Raw genomic sequence first — 16,506 nt, 5'->3', positions numbered from 1 at the left:
CACATGTACGTCTTGTGCAAGGCTCACAGGGCCCTTGGCACCAGCCGCCTCACTGTGTGTGTGGGCAGGAGAGCATCTGGCCCCATATGGTTGATTGCGAGTCAGTGTGTGAAGGGTTCATGGACTTTTCCTTTGGCTTCTTTGTTACCTTTATCCTCAGGTTGCACTTCCTGCCTTTTCCCCCTTTCCCTTCCAGTTCCAAGCATGGCTTCAGTTATAAGTATGAGAGCCACCAGTGAGTCCTGAAACTCTTGACTCTGGTGTGTTCCGTAAAACGTTGTTGTGTGAGCACTTGTCATTTGGGGCACTGAAAGCAATGGGAGTTTTAAAATCGTGGGAACACATGATTGGAAGATAGAACTAGGAAGCGAGGGAATATTAAGTGGGCTGTTATCACTTAAATAGTTGAGGAAACCGAAGCCTCTGGATTATAAGGGACTTGCCACACATTCAGTCCCTGCAGGGTATTCTGGATCCGGGTGGTATTTAAAGGCTATAAGAAGTTTCTTGGCCTCTTTTTGACAGACTTTATATTCTTCAGGATTACTTCTGCTTCTTTTGTTAGGCGTTCAGTTTTCAGATGGAGAAAACTCTGTTCAACGTCACTAAGTTTGCTTGGTGCGAGGTTTAATTTTAAGTTTTAAAACATTTTTGCGTCAAATCAAATTGAATGGGGATCTGCACTTGAAGACATCGTCTGAAAGGTCGAGCCTCGCTTTTTCTCTCGGAGAGAAGGAAGGCTTCGTCCAGGGGTGAGTCAAGGGTTTTCACACATGTCAGCGTTCTTGGTGAGCCTCAGATCACCAAGCAAAAGGGTGGGTGGGATGGATTCATATTTAGACTTTTGGTCCGTTTCAAATGTGAACAATTGATTCTGGCAATCAGTTCGGTAGCCAACCGCAAAATGTCTTCATAAAAAAGCTTTTGAATTTCTATAGCGATACCGTATGACTAACGGGATCTGGATTTGGATCTGCAGTGATGCTGTGTGTGTGGGGGGTCATCTCTTTGGACACAGATCATCAACACCCCTGTTGGGCTTCACCTAACTTGAGGAGGAGAATGCTCTTTTTCTCTAGCTTTGCTGCTGTTTGCTCTTGTGAGGTGACATAGGTGACGGCAGGGTTGATGTGGGTACTTGTTTGCCTCGCGCCTGGGAACCCACCTCAGCTGTCTATGTGAGCTGGGAAAGGTGGCGAGAGGCAAGCTCCTTTGCAGGAGTTGTCAAAATCTTGGACCTTGGCAACCCTTTCTCCGTTAAGCCGTCCTGATCTTTGATCCAGTTGGCTCTGAAGACCCTTGGACAGAAATCCAGAAGAGTCTTGCTTAAGGAAGGCATTGGTGTTGTTGAGAACACAATTTGAAAGGAATTTTACAAGTCAGCTGTTGTAGGTCAAACTTATAAAACAGCAAGATAAAGCCTGAATTAAAATCTTTGGGGAAGGGGCGCCTGGGTGGCTCAGTCGTTAAGCGTCTGCCTTTGGCTCAGGTCATGATTTCAGGATCCTGGGATCGAGCCCCGCATCGGGCTCCCTGCTCAGCGGGGAGCCTGCTTCTCCCTCCCCCGCTCCCCCTGCTTGTGTTCCCTCTCTGGCTGTGTCTCTCTCTGTCAAATAAATAAATAAAATCTTAAAAAAAAAAAATCTTTGGGGAAAATAAACTCTCCATAGTTTTTTGTTTCTGAGCATCAGTTCAACTGACAAAGGGAAAGAGAAGCTGTCTGACCCTTTCTGAGTTTTCCTCCACATACCAAAGGTTTTCCAACATATATTTATTTATTCATTATATGGGCTTCTATCTCTGTAGCTAGCTCTTGTGTAAATATCCATGACCAGGACAAATACCTTATAAGGGTGTCATGGCTTCGAGTTTTTCCAAAATATTTTTGCATAAATCTTTTTATCTGTGGTAACGTCTGATTATTTTTGTAACTCGTGTCATTTAACACTGTCCCCTGCTTTATTTAGCCTGATCTTGGAAAATTGTTAAGCACAAAAGTCAGCTGGGCTCCCTCTACTGGTTGCATTTCTTTGGAACAGAAACACTGAACATTCCTGATTAAGTTACTTCTTTTGGTGGGACTCATAACTGTGCTCACATTTTCTTTTCCTGAATTCGTATGGCTTTTAAGAAGCAAGACTAATGGCATTTAGAGCTGCAGGTAAAGAAGCTGGTGACATAACGAGGGATAGGGCGTCCCCCTTCCTGCCCATTCGTACAGGGGCGTGCAGAGGGGATCCCCAGCCTGGCATCCTTCATTCCTTGATGCCAAGAGCAGTTCCCCTGTGAGGCTGGTGGCCACTGCCTGAGGACCTCTTGGTCTCACCTGTACCAGGTGTTTTGCAATCTGTCAGCCACTGAATGAAACCAACAGGTTTTCTATGTGCTTACAGTTTGTTCAGGCTCTTGAACTCAGGGTGCCCTGCGGATTCCTCCAGAAGCTGCTATAGGAGAGTCTTTATTTACTGGCCTGAGAGATGGGCAATGAGGTGAAGACAGATTCCGTTGCATCCACGTGCATTTACCACATACCGACCATCCTTGGCTCCGAGGGAGTTCAAGGGGAGCAAACCCACTGTCCCGTGCCCCGTTCTGAGAAACAGTAAGCAACAGGAACAAGACTTGTCCCGGCATTCTAGAGCTCAAAGAAACACTTCTTAGGTAATGATGAGGCCAGAAAACCTGTAGAGAAGATGTTTTCACTTTGTAGGTCCTTCACCCTACCAGGTAGACACGGTGGGGTTTGCATCTTTTTTCCTGTAAGTGATTTGTAACTTTCTTTTCGATAAGCCGTAATGAGGTTAAACATCCTTCCTGTTCTCAGTGGAGTGTCTCCAGCTCAAGACTGTCAATGGAGAAATGAGTCTGGTAGCTGTGATAAGCCTTGCTTTGTCCGTTCACAACCCCTACCCTGTCTCCTCCCCCCAGACGTGCTATCTGTGATTCTAAAGCTGATACCCTCACCTTACGTCAACTTCCTCCCCACCCCCTTCTTCATTATTTCCATCTAAATTTGACACAGGTCCTTAGCTTCATGAGTGCATAGGCTTGAGGCAGTGCCTCCAACCCCTGAATGCTTTCCTGCTTCTGCCTCCAGTGCCCACTAGCTCTGATCCCACGCAGGTGGTCCAGCCATCAGATGCTGCACAGTGGAAGAGGAGGAGAAATGCTCTTCTATGTCCTTATAAGACCCCAGAGAGTCTCTTCCTGATGTTGATGCTTATATATGGAATGAAAAAATTCAGTGACTGTCGATTGTGAAGCCTGTCTCCCAGGGCTTCTCGTTAGCCAGCAGTACTGGCATTTGGGGGCTGGATCATTCTTTGTTTTAGGAGGCTTTCCCATGCAGCATCTGTGTCTTCTGCCTGCTCGATGCCGAGAGCTTCCCCAAGTTGTGACGACCAAAAATGTCTTCACTATTGTTGAATGTTCCCACTGGGCAGAGTTACTTCCTGTTAAAGACCACTGCTGATTTCACGTATCCCGTCTCTTCATTCTGCTCCTTCAGAATTCTCCATGGACATTCTTTTGTTCATTTGCATCCTTCTTTTAACAAATAGCTATGAATTTTCTACTCATGCCGGCCTCTATGCAAGGTACTAGGAATATAAAGATGAGCTAGGCATCTCCTTCTTCATGTTCATATATGTATGAGAATATATATATGAGTCAGTTGTGAATGTATCATGGTTTCCACTATTTTGTGTTTTATCATTTATTATCTTGAAAGTTCCCTTTTCTGAATGTTGCTCCCAGCCTACAACTCTGGTAGGCGGTTGAGTAATTAGGACTTCTTTAATGAATGTTGTGTTTCTGTTTCTGTAGCCTGGGTCTTTGAGGAAAGTCCTTGCAGTGTGGGTCAGTATCCTTGGCTTTGACACAGCTATTAACCTTGTAAAATGATAATGCTCTATGAATCTATCAATTTCATCCATGAACGCTTCAACTGTTACAGATATGGCCTCCACTTGTCATTCCAGATCTCCGATTTTCTTATGTTGTGATTTCCTTCATTTTCTTTAACCAGCCACCTGACGCTTCATTTAACGTGTGTGGTCATTTTTTTAGTGTTATTTAACGAAACTTCTGTTTCGGAACCAAGGTCAGGTCTAGCGAAGGGATGATCATTGGATTGCTTTTGGGTGGACTCTGAAGTTAGCTTGCATCCTTTAGAATCTCAGAAACTGTGGTACGAATATTGCTCATGGAAAATCAAGTTTATGGCAGCTGTTTTTCCAGGGGGAGGAAGAGGAGGACATATTTCAGGGCGGAGTTTACAGATGGCTCCAACTATGTTGGTAATTTTAATTTTTTTGCTGCATAATGGATACTTGAGGGTTCACTATCTGATTTTCAAATATATTTTTGCATGTCTGAACTATTTTGTGGCAAGTTTTGTAACACAGCTTTTTGTTTTTCCGTCCCCCACTCTTTTTAAGTAGACGTTGAGGAATTAGGTTTCTACTGGCTAACCCGCCCACATTCCTACCTGTGCAGAGGGGGTACTGTGCACTTATTTAAGATTTCTAGCTTTTTAAATTAAAAAAAAAAAGAGGCCCTGCCTTCTTGCCCTGTACTGCCACCAAAAAAAAAAAAAAAAAAGTGACAGGCACTTAAGCTTTCTGCAGGGCGACCAGGTTCATCTGTGAGATGGTTCAGGTCTGTTAGGAATAAGTTTTCCCCAAGGTTGTGAGGAGCCCAGAGCTGGGACTCTCTGAGCGGCCCGCGGCCAGAGTTCTTGGTCTTGGAAACGCCAAGGGGAGAATTAAATTGGGGAAGGAGGTGGAGACGAGGGAGGTGACGGTGGGTGGGGAGGAGCGACAAACCCTCTCCAGCACACCCAAATGACCAGATTCCTCGCTGCACGAAACTTCGCAAGTTACGCCCACTCCCTCTGCACGGAGCCGGGGAAGGAGGCTGCTTCCTCATTTCTGTTACTGGAAGTTGGGAGATGTGAGGCAAGACGGGGAAGCATGTGCGCCTTGCTGAGCAGCGGTGAGCGTTCATTTCAAGCCCATTCTTTCTACCGCCGCCTTTCTTTGTGTTGGGTGGTTGAGGGCACGCAGCCCAGGTGGCTGTGGCCGCGGAGTGGCCGGCGGGAGGGGGACCTGCGCGCCCGGAGCCCCGCGGAATCGATGAGCCGCGTCTCCACGCTGGGCTGGGGCACCCTGGGGGCGCCGCCCGTGTGCGTTCTGGCTCCAGGGTGAAGGGTTGGGGCGTTGCGAGCCCTTCACCTTTCCCCCTTTGCCTTCCGTATCCAGGGATCCTAAGGGGTAGGGCGGGAGGGAGGCTGCCCGATCAGCTTACCCACCAGAGGTGTCCCCATGGTCCCCGCGGTCCGGCTGCGCGGTCTGTAATCACAGGTCACTGCTGTTGAAGATGAAGCCCCTGAAAAGCTTGGGGTTCAATTTCCGAGGGAATGTTCTGAAGCTGAGGCGCTCGGACAGCCTCCTGGGTCAGGTTGGGAATTCTATAGGGAGGCATCAGAAGTCTTGGGTTTCTCATTAATTTTGTGTCTGATTCAGTTCACCGCAAGACGTCCTAGCTATTGAGGTGTTATTGGTGTATCTGGAACTTCTTTGAAATTAGCACATTTTTCGGTGGCAGCTGCTTTATCTCCGGGTCAATTGCCTAAGTCAGATTTGGGTGGAGTGGGGAGAGGAAGTTTGTTGGGTGGAGGCCGGCACCCCGGTTAGGATCGTTGCAAGTGACGCTTCATATATGTTCCAGCAAATGATGAACTTGGCCAAAGGTAAAGACATTCTTGCAGACAATTTTTAGCTTTTATTTGAAACCCCTTTTAGAGCTTTGTGGTATTTGCTCACCGCAGTGGGGGTCCGATGGAGGCTTTGGGGCTAATTTACGTGTTTCACCTCTTTTCTATCCAGTCAACAGGTTAGTACAGAGCAGTGGGAGCTGTGTGTGTGTGTGTGTGTGTGTGTGTGTGTGTGTGTGTGTGTGTGTGTGTGTGTGTGTGTGTGTGTGTGTGTGTGTGTGTGTGTGTGTGTGTGTGTTGTAAGCTAATCCTTCATATGAATTTTTAGGGAATTGTCTTATTTTTAGGGCACCTTCACGGAGGTAAAGAAATGTGCGGCTGTTACCGTGTTTATAGAAAACCAAATTTCATTTTATAGGTGTTTCTCCCAGATCTGGGGTGGGTGCAATTAGGAGGGTGTGAAGAGCTGGTTTTTATTGTCTTCCTGATACCAGAATGGCACAGCCTAGCTTTCTCAGTGCACCTTCCACTTGAACTTTGGGGTCAGGGGACAAGGTGCTGTGGCCATAGTTTTACTTAGTTTGCTTTCACCTTCCAGCTTCCCCGAGGTTAGTGAGACAGAAGTAAAATGAAATGACTTTTAAGCCAAAGCAGACGCGTCCCAGGGAAGAACAACAGGTTCAGGCTGTTGCATGGTCCAGGCTGTTACAATGGCCAGAGTCCTGTGTTCTGGCTCCTTGAGGATCAAGACAGAACATGGCATGCAGATGTGAACTTGATGCTGACATAAAGTGTGTGGTCCGCTTCCCCCACCCCCAAGAAGGGCTGTAGCAACTCACTCAACAGGAAAGACAACCAAACTGGATCTTGTGATAGTGCTGGTGAAACTGACTAATAGATCCTTGCTCACATGGAGTTTTATGGAACAATAATCCTTAGCCAGAGAAAGGGACTATATTATTCATGAAGGTATATAGACATCGTCACATGGGACTGTTTCATGCAGACGTTGAAAATTGGATGAATTCTGCTATATGAATTAGGTAGTCTCAGGTAGGTGTGAGAGAATATTACAGTTTCTGTATCATTATTTTTTTCTTAAGGTCTCCTTACTTTCCCATGAATATCCTGGTTTGACTCTGATTTTTTTTCGAAGTTACAGATTCAATTTGTTTAACAGAAATAGGGTCATTAAAATTATCTTGTTTAAGTAGTTTTTTTATAGGAAGTTTCCTATTTCATGTAAATTTTAAAATTTATTGGCGTAAAGTTGCACAAAATATCCTTTTATAATATTTTAAAAGACTAGAAACGTTTCCTTTTCCTTTTCCTTTCTTTTCTTTTCTTTTTTTTTTAGGGTGGGCGGGGGCAGAGAGGGAGAGAGAAGCTTAAGCAGGCTCAACACCCAACATGGCCTAGATCTCACGACCCTGAGATCATGTCCTGAGCCGAGATCACGAGTCAGACGCTTAACTGACTGAGCCACCCAAGCGCCCCGAAATGTTTCCTTTTTTATTCTTAGCATTGGTTATTTGTGCTTTTCTTCTTCTTGATCAGTCTTGCTAATTGCTATTATCAATTTTATTGGCATTTGGAAGAACGAACTTTGGTTTTTGTATTTTAAATGAAACAAAAACACTGCCTCCTTTCTTAAGTTTACATGCATTTTAAAAGTCCTGTGCTGTGGAACACTGTCAAAAAAGATTTTAAGAGCCTTTAAAACTAGGTAACTGAGTCTCCTAGCTGTAAGGAGGCAGACATTATGTATTTATTTTATGTGTCTTTGAAATAATGTTTCTCGGTTTTATTAAAACATACCTTGTTTTCTTGAGTATCCGACACAGTGGATCAAATTGTTCTAAGTTGGTTTTTTTATCTTCACTGGGGCACACCCTGTGAAATTGTTTTGGAAACATCCAGCTAGAATTTACATAAGATTTACTGGTAATTTAATGTGAATTGTAGGTGCTTTCAACTTACTTGACAATACAGATTTACTTTGTACTAGAGCAGAACAAATTTGCTGTAATGACTGAAGAAGAAAGTTTCGTTTTTGTTCCTATGTAATGCATGAGTCTTGGCATTTTAACGATTTCTCAGAAAATCTGAGTTTGTGACAGTTTAAGGACAAGAACTTTAGAGTCAGAAGGAGCTGGATCTGAATTCTTTTTGCTATTTTTAGAGTTTCTTTTAAGTAATCTCTACATCCAGGGTGGGGCTCGAACTCATGACCCTGAGATCTAAGAGCTGCAGCATGCTCTACACACTGAGCCAGCCAGGTGCCCCTGGATCTGAATTCTTGCTCTTGCCACTTTTAGCCCTAAAATTGCCTAACCCCTCTGCGCTTACACGTCCCCTCCTGTGAGGTAGAAATAATGAAAACTACATAAGGGGCTGTTGGTGAAATTTCTTATTTTTTTTTTTAAGATTTATTTATTTATTATTTAGAGAGAGTGTGCGTGTGCGCAAGAGCTGAGGGAGCATCCTCAAGCAGACTCCCTGTTGAGCTCTGAGCTTGGGGTTCAGTCTCGAGACCCTGAGATCATGATCTGAGCTGAAATCGGGAGTCGGACTGAGCCACCCAGGCGCCCTCCCTTGTGGGATTTCTACATGTGAATTGGAACAAATCAGGCACTTATCATTGTCGCACATTGCGTGTTTCCCCGTCCTGCCCTTTCTGGTTATACTTCTAACCTCACAACTTCTCTCAGTGCTGTCCTTCCAGAAATGTGAAAGGTTATTGCAGCAGAATAAAACAGAGCCACTCCGGGGCGCCTGGGGGGCTCAGTCGTTAAGCGTCTGCCTTCGGCTCAAGTCATGACCCCAGGGTCCTGGGATCGAGCCCCGCATCGGGCTCCCTGCTCCCCGGGAGGACTGCTGCTCCCTCTCCCACTCCCCCTGCTTGTGTTCCCTCTCTCGCTGTGTCTGTGTCTGTCAAATAAATAAATAAAATCTTTAAAAACAAAAACAAAAACAACAAAGCCACTTCTCCCATCTGTTCTCTCTTCATTAGGGGGGGTTATCAGGGTCGCTTTCCATATTTTCAGTATTTTCATCTTATTATCCAAGTTGATTGGTGGTATACTGGCTATATATTTTTCCACTCCAATTTTTACCTTGTCTTCCTGGGATTATTATTTTTTTCTTCAGTTTATCTCACTTCCTTGAGGGTCTTACTGCTCTATTATTTCCTTCCTTCCTTCCTTCCTTCCTTCCTTCCTTCCTTCCTTCCTTCCTTCCTTCCTTCCTTCTTCCTTCTTCCTTCTTCCTTCTTCCTTCCTTCCTTCCTTCCTTCCTTCCTTCCTTCCTTCTTCCCTCCCTCCCTCCCTCCCTCCGTCCCCTCTCCCTTCCTTTCTAGAAATGAAATGAGTATGCAGCTCAAAACTTGGCAGAGACTGGGATGTAAGTTAGTGGGGTTATTTCTGTGAAGGCAAAGTTTGTTAGATTTAGTTATTCCAGAACTCTCGTTACTCCAGAAAAGATGCTCAACAACACTATTCATTGGGGAAATGCAAATCAAAACTACAATGGGACCCCACCATCTCACTACCCAAAAGACAAGAAATAACAAGTGTTAGGCTGTGTGAGAAAAGGGAAGCCCCGTGCACAGTTGGTGGGAATGTCAACTGGGAGGCAGGCGGTGCTGATGATAACCGTATCTGTTTTTGATCGCCATTGCATTTTTCTGAGAATGTTTTTGCAGCACCGAAAGTTCCTTGGTACTTTGGGGGAAGTGTGGATTGTTGAATGCTATGGCTGACCTCAAAACCAAGAAGGGAAATGAGAAGTATGGGGCGGAGAAGGTTTGGCTGGGTAATATTCCTCCACAGAGGAATATGGCATTATTGAAGTCATCCAACTTTAAGCTGTTTGTTCTCCCTGGGGTCTGTCAATTGAAAAGGTCCTGGGGAATATATGGCATCATTAGCGAATGTTTCTTTATGTGTCTAATAGCACAAGGGGTGGAACGGGGGAAGGGAAGGGGTTGTCAGCTGGGGGAAGGCTTTGCAGTGCTCTGCGCATATCATTCACTGCTCTGCCCAAGGAGTGAGTCTTGGTTTACATTTTGTGTAGGAATCTGCATCATCTGGGAAGTGATTTTTGAAGACAGCAGGTTGCCTAACTAACTGCCTTGGGTCTGGCCCGTCCGCTCTGACCCGGTGTGCTGAGTAACTCTGCGGCTGTTAATACTGGTTAGGGTTTTTATGAGTGGGGAACAAGGTGTATAGTCTTCGTCAGTGTTTTGCAACACCACTCCTCCAGTTTATTTTGATTCTGTTGCTTGAAAACAAGTATTAGCCTGGCCTTCATTGGTAAAATTTGGGCGGGGGAGTGGGGGAGAGATCATGGCTTTTGGAAAGTTTTACTCGTTTAACAGTTAGGGGGGGATTTGTGAGGTCTTGTAGTGAAGCACAGAGCCTCATGTGATACCTTGGAATTGTACGCCTCAGTGTTTGAGATTTCCGACTTCTGTAAATTCAGAGATTTTTGTGGGCAAGAATAACCATGGCCAAAGTGCTCTCTACAAAGCCGTGGTTGAATAAGGGCCTGGTAAATACTTCTTTGCTTATTAAGATACTAATACTGAATAGTAATTTATTGAGTGTCTACAGCACACCCAGTGCTTTTCCTGTGTCATCTCAGTAATGTTTCAGAGGATGATCCTGCCTCTAGAAGTATGTAAAAAAATGAGCACAAAACCCATTATTTTCCTGTGTCTGCTCTTGTAGGTAGAACCAGTGTGGACTGAGGCCCACCTTTCTAGACCCGAAAGCCAGGAGGAGAGGAGGGTTGGTACCATGGGGTGTGAAACTCTGAATCCTAGTCTCTTACCTAGGATGTGAGCAGCCCCTCCGGATGGCACGTTTGGAGATCTTGAGAGAAGCCTCTTCTGTGTGGGACGGGGTAAGTGGGGCATTTGCACAACGCTGGGAAGGGAGGACTCAAAAACTTTTAAAGTCTTTATTGTCTTAGGACCCTGCTCAGATCGTCCTGTCTGGGGCCAACAGGAAGTTCATTATCTGTGACTGCCGTTTCCTGGAAACAGGCTTTGCTCACTTGCCTTTGAAATAGATTTCCCGGGAACCCGTTGTTGGGTCATGCCATGGACAAGCCAGGCCTCCGGGCTTGCGGAAGGGGGTGAAGCGGTGCATCCCATGTCAGGGTCACCGTGGGCTGGGTCCGCCCCTTGTGAATGACCGCTGAGTTGCCTTGATTCCTTGTGCTTTGACTCATGAGGAAGAAGATTCCCACTGATTCTCATATTATAGTGTCTCAGACACTTCACAGGGTAATGACCCACCCTCCCACCTTTGTCTTCCGCGCATCTCTTTTGCCTGCCCTTGTGATACCCAGAAAGGAGAAGAAGGAATTGTTTCGGAGTGCAGCAGGGGAAGCTTGGTATCAGAATGCGCTTTTTCTGGGGCTGTTGGATGTGAGATCGTGTTCCTTTTTTTTTTTTTTTTTAAGATTTTATTTATTTATTTGAGAGAGAGAGAGAGAACAGGAGTGGGGGGCGGGGAGGGGAGGGGAAGCAGGCTCCCTCCCCCTGAGCCGGGAGCCAGATGCAGGGTGGATCCCAGGACCCCGGGATCATGACCTGAGCTGAAGGCAGACACTTAACCAACCCCACTGAGCCACCCAGGCGCCCTGAGATCAGGTTACTTTTAACAGGCAGGGCGAACCTTTGTCTAAACGGGGAGGTAGGCTTGGTTCTTGGGGAGTGTTGCAGGGAGTCCTCACTGCTGTGCTCAGATTGGGGTCTTCATGGTATGATAGCCAAGCAGCTTCCCGCTGGAAGGATCAAGTTGGTAAACGTGCAACATTACAGGCACTCAGGGCAAAGAAGTAATGCTACCTCCCGGTGGGGCGTGAGTCAGCAAGAAGGGTTGTGTGTACTTCACTTTCCCTCCTGCCAGGTGGGGACACTGGCATGTCAATCCTCATTTACTTCCTCAGCAGGGAATGATTTAGACCAAAAGGGCCTTTATAACTAAACAGTTGCAATTATGCTTTTCAGGTTTGCCTTCCTCTCATGAACAAACCCACCAGAGCCTTGTCATTAGGTAGCATGCTGCCCTATTTTCACCCTTCCTCAGGTTTGGGTAGGAGGCTGGCCTCTCCAGAATCTGAACAAAATACTTGACTGCCGACTTGGTGGAGAGGAGGAATCACAGATGTTTCCTGAAGCACCATCCCGCGAGGTGTTTTCTTCCGACATTGCTGTACCAAGAGCACTTAGCCTGAGACCTATCCTTTTATCAGATTTTTAAATGCACAACCCCAGTGTGAGTCGCTCTAGACTCTCCTGTAGTGGCTCTCCAGAACGTAGTCATCCCACGGAACTGAAATAACGTCCCTGATGATTAGCCACTTCCCATCGCCCCACCGACCGGCTCCTGGCAAGCACCCTACTGCTTCCGTGAGTTAGACGGTTGGAGAGTCCTCATACACGTGGAATCCTGTGGCCTTTGTCTTTCTGTGACTAGCTTCTTTCTTTCTTTTTTTAAAAAGATTTTATGTATGTGATTGTGAGAGAGAGCGCAAGTGAGTGAGAGAGCAGGGGGAGGGGCAGAAGGAGAGGGAGAAGCAGGCTCCCCGCTGAGCAAGGAGCCCGATGCGGGGCTCCATCCCAGGACCCCGGGATCATGACCTGAGCCGAAGGCAGACGCTTAACCGACTGAGCCCCCCAGGCGCCCCGGCAACTAGCTTATTTCACGCAGCAGGATGTTCTCAGGGTTCTTCATCCATGTTGTCCCAATACCACAGGGCCTCCTTTTTAAAGGCTGACTAATACTCCGTTGTGCAGCTACCCTGCGTTTTCTCCCCATTCATCTGGCGCGGTATGCGCAGGTGGAGTTTGCATTTTGGCGGTTGTGACTTGCGCTGCAGCAAACACGGGGGTGCTAATAGCTCTTTGAGATAGGCTTTCATTTCTTTCCCATGGAAAATACCCGGCCGTGGGCTTGCGGGATCATAGGGTAGTGCGATCTGTAGTTTTCTGAGCAGCCCCCATGCGGCGTTGTCTAGCGGCTGCGCGCTTCCCTGCCGCCGCCCGCGCCCCTGCGCAGGCCCTGCGGTGCGGGGCTTGCTGAGACTGGTGGTTCAGGTCCCACCTGTTGCTCCGGAACCCTACCAACAGCCTCGGCCCCTCCTTTCTCTGCGTGCGGCCTGGAGACCTCCCTCTCAGTATTTACATTACCTGGTATTACCATAATCGGGTTAGTTGCCTTTTTCAGGACGCAAAAAATGACAGAAATGATAACAGTACAATAATGGCAAAACCGCAGTGAGCCCCTGGTAGCGCAGGCTGTCCCCTGGGACTCACTTACCTCTCCTGCGCATTTGCCCCCCTTCCTCCCGCTTTCACTGCCCTGCAGCTCCTTCTGTGCTAGAGGGCTGCCCAGGGGGCCTGAGCCTCCTTCCCCCGCAAGGAACCCCTGTTCCTCCAGGGCAGTCCTTGGCCAGGACTAACCATTGTGGGGGCGCGTTTGCGTGGATTTTAGGATAATTCTGAGGTTTCCTCTGTCCTCTTTCCAGAGACCCCCTGTGGCTTCCTTCCCCTGCTCCCCGGATTGGTGTTCTCTGTAAACGAATTCTCATCACTGGCTTAAGTAACTTGTTTAAAGCAACAGGGTTAGAAAGTGAGGAGTTAGCATTTGGACCCTGGTTACCGGGCTCCAGGGTCTATGCTCTTTTTTTTTTTTTTTTTTTTTAGATTTTATTTGAGAGAGAAACACAGAGCGAGCGAACGAGCATGAGTGGGGAGGAAGGGCAGAGGGAGAGGGAGAGGCAGACTCCCTGCTGAGCAGGGAGCCTGATGTGGGGCTCGATCCCAGGACCCCGGGATCATGACCTGAGCGGAAGGCAGACGCTTAACTGACTGAGCCACCCGGGCTCCCCCAGGGTCTGTGCTCTTAACCAGAACGCTCCCTTGTGTTTCTCCGAGTTAGGGCTGCCTGTCCTTTTCTGTATGTTTGCCTCAGCGAGTATTAGAGTGACTGTCGTGGGGTGTTCTGGGATGACCTGCCATAATGAGTGACTGCCCGGCTGACTGCTGCAGGCTGTTCCCCCAGTCAGCCTTATTGAGTCCCTTTCTGGGCATTTGTCCACTCATTTCCCCTCCTAAGATGACCTCCTACTAGCTCTCTTTCAGTGTCAACTCCAGCCCACTTCCTCCTTGCCCCCTTTCCAGTGTGTTCTAGCCTACCGTCCTTTCCCCCCTCAGAACCAGTAGTATTTGTCCAAGGTTGCCTTGGACAGCAGTCTCCTCTACAGTTTTAGTTACCCATGGTTGATGGTCAGCCGTGGTCCACAAGCAGGGGATCCTCCTTCTAACGTATTGTCAGAAGGTCTCTAGTAAACCGTGAGAGACTCTGGACTCGGGGAAACAAACTGAGGATTACAGAAGGGAGGGGGGAGCTGGGTGTTGACTATTAAGGAGGGCACGTGTTGTGATGAGCCCTGGGTGTTAACCACAACTAAAGAATCGTTGAACACTACATCAAAAACTAATGATGTACTATATGTTGGCTAATTGAATACAATAATAACAAATAAAAAAAAGATCACTAGTAGCCTAATGCTACGTCACAGTGCCCACATCACTCACCTCACTTCATCTCATGAGGTCAGCGGTTTATGGTCTTCCGTCAGCACAAGCAGAAGAATGAGTAGAGCACAGTAGGATCTTTTGAGAGACCACATTCATATACCTTTTATTACAGTATAGTGTTATAATTGTTCTGTTTTCTTATTAGTTATTGTTAATCTCTTACTATGCCTAATTTATAAAGTAAAGTTTATCATAGGTACATATGTATAGGAAAAAACAGCGTAGGTAGGGCTTGGTGCTGTCCGAGGTTTCAGGCATCCACTGGGGATCTTGGAATGTACCCCTGCAAATGAGGAGGGGCTGCTGTATATCTTCTCTTCCCCCTGGTTTGATTGTAAATCCTGGGGAGCTGTGATTGTGTGCCCCAAACCACAGAGTAAGTGTTCAGTGACTCGGTTCTCTGGGGATTAATCGAAACCTAGTCAGAGCTGCCCAAAGAAATGCCAAGGTTGTTTCCAGGTTCTGTGAATGAAGGGAAATAACGTGGTCAAAGAAAAAAATTGAAAAAAAAAAAAGGGACAAATCTAAAAATTGTTAGCCCATTTTTGTGTGAGCCCATGTGTGCATTTTCACTCTACAGCTGTTCAAGTTGAATCACAGAGTGGATGTCTCATCTCTTGGCTTCAAGCACGGTGGCTAACCATTCTCCTCCCCCCCCCCCCCCGCCCCGGGGGAATTTAAGTAGATTTATATGATGAATAATGTGGGTTTTCTTCTAATACTTGAGATGCAGTTTGACAAGCTTCATGTGAATAGTAGGTGAAACATGTCAAGTCTCTCCCCGCCTCCCCACCCATTTGAAAGATAACAAAAATGTCCCCAGCAGAGTCAGTGTGTTGAATTTTGCTGGTGGCTGGGCACCTGTCCATGGTGACCTCCCCTCTTTGGCCAACTCAGACATACTTTGCCTCCTGGGTGTGCCCCCACCATAAGGTCCAGGAAGGAGGGTTGATCCAAAACTGAAAATGCATACACTGAGCACATCCTGTGTGCCTAGCATTCTGCTGCATGTTCTCTAGCAGAGTATGTGACTGATCCCCACTGCCACCTGGGATGTGCCATTCTCCTCTCCAAGTCCAGTCGATGGAACCCACATGATTTCACTAAAATCACACATTGTGGTGACCCTGGATTTGAGCTGTGTTTTATTTGACTGCTAAACCCACAACTCTTCCAAGATGTAAACAGGTGTTTAGATGATGATTCTAATGGTCATATTAACTCTAGAATTCTGAGACTTCTGGGTTCTTTGCCAACCTATTCCTTTTCTACCTTAGCCAATTCCCCTTAGCACTGAACGGCTTTTGAATTTGTTAAAGTCAGTATTGCCTGAAATACCATGTTTAGGTGGGACTTTTGGTGAGTGGGGTGTCCATATTTGAAAAACTGCAAGATTAGGGATCTGACTTTATTTTTAGATACCTACCCATGCACGCACGCACGCATGCACACGCACCTCTCCACAGGTGAAACCTATTAAGCCCATTCTTTGGACACCCTCAAGAAAGCTGAATAGTTTTATCCTTCTTTTTAAGAAGAAGGAGCCCCTTTAGCTGGACTGAGGACTTTCTTGTCACTGTCTTGTTCTGTAGCGCATACAGCTCGAGATGTTGGTGCTCAGGTCGGATGCAGCAGGATGCCCTGGGTCCTTTGGCTGGTTCTGTCCCACTCCTGCCCACATTGCATAAACATTGGCATGGCAGGGACAGATGGTCACTCGGGAGGCTCCTTTGATGTCACATTTGGTTGCCTGGGTGGGGGGTAGGGGTGGTTGCAGCCAGTCTCCACGGGAAGAGAGGCTGCCTGGGAAATGCCTACTTGACAGCAGGTAAACAAAAGCTTAACTCCAGGAAGGCTGGGTGCCCTGGTCCGTCCGCAGGCTGGGGCAATAATGAAGTCAGGTTTACGTAAGTGCATTTAGCTTGGGAAGAAGCCACTTGGCTCAGAGCAGAGCCTTTTCTCTCTGCTCCTAATGCTTCGTGAAGCTCTGCTTTCTTAGGAGAGAACGTGAATAGTCTGGGGTGGGGGGTGGGGGGTGGTGAAGAAAGTGATGGGATTGCAGCTATCTACTTTCAGAGTCAGAGAGAAAATTCATTCCAGAGGACTGGGTTAGCTTCGCTAGAGGCTGAGGTGGAAGTACCTGCAGTTCCCGGAGAGGCAAGCTAGAGCAGTGGGG

At 47.0% G+C, this 16,506-nt stretch overlaps 1 protein-coding gene across 9 annotated transcripts in view; it reads left to right on the top strand.

Annotated features, from left to right (window-relative positions):
- TIAM1 (TIAM Rac1 associated GEF 1) overlaps nucleotides 1–16,506 on the top strand; it is a 368,940-nt gene that overhangs the window by 170,534 nt on the left and 181,900 nt on the right. For 3 of the 9 annotated variants that reach the window (XM_035728011.1, XM_035728010.1, XM_027584312.2), the window contains exon 1: nucleotides 4,856–4,995. The exons of 4 other annotated variants lie outside the window; for them this stretch is intronic. The gene's annotated coding sequence lies outside the window, so the exon portion shown is untranslated. Of the gene's footprint in view, nucleotides 1–4,855; nucleotides 4,996–5,471; nucleotides 5,753–10,553; nucleotides 10,622–16,506 lie in introns of those variants that run through there. 2 more of the 9 variants (XM_027584316.2, XM_027584317.2) reach the window with 2 other exon arrangements.

The sequence above is a fragment of the Zalophus californianus genome, chromosome 1 (assembly GCF_009762305.2).
Source record: "Zalophus californianus isolate mZalCal1 chromosome 1, mZalCal1.pri.v2, whole genome shotgun sequence".
In the NCBI taxonomy this organism is placed as follows: Eukaryota; Metazoa; Chordata; class Mammalia; order Carnivora; family Otariidae; genus Zalophus; species Zalophus californianus.
This window is presented reverse-complemented; position numbering and strand designations above follow the sequence as displayed.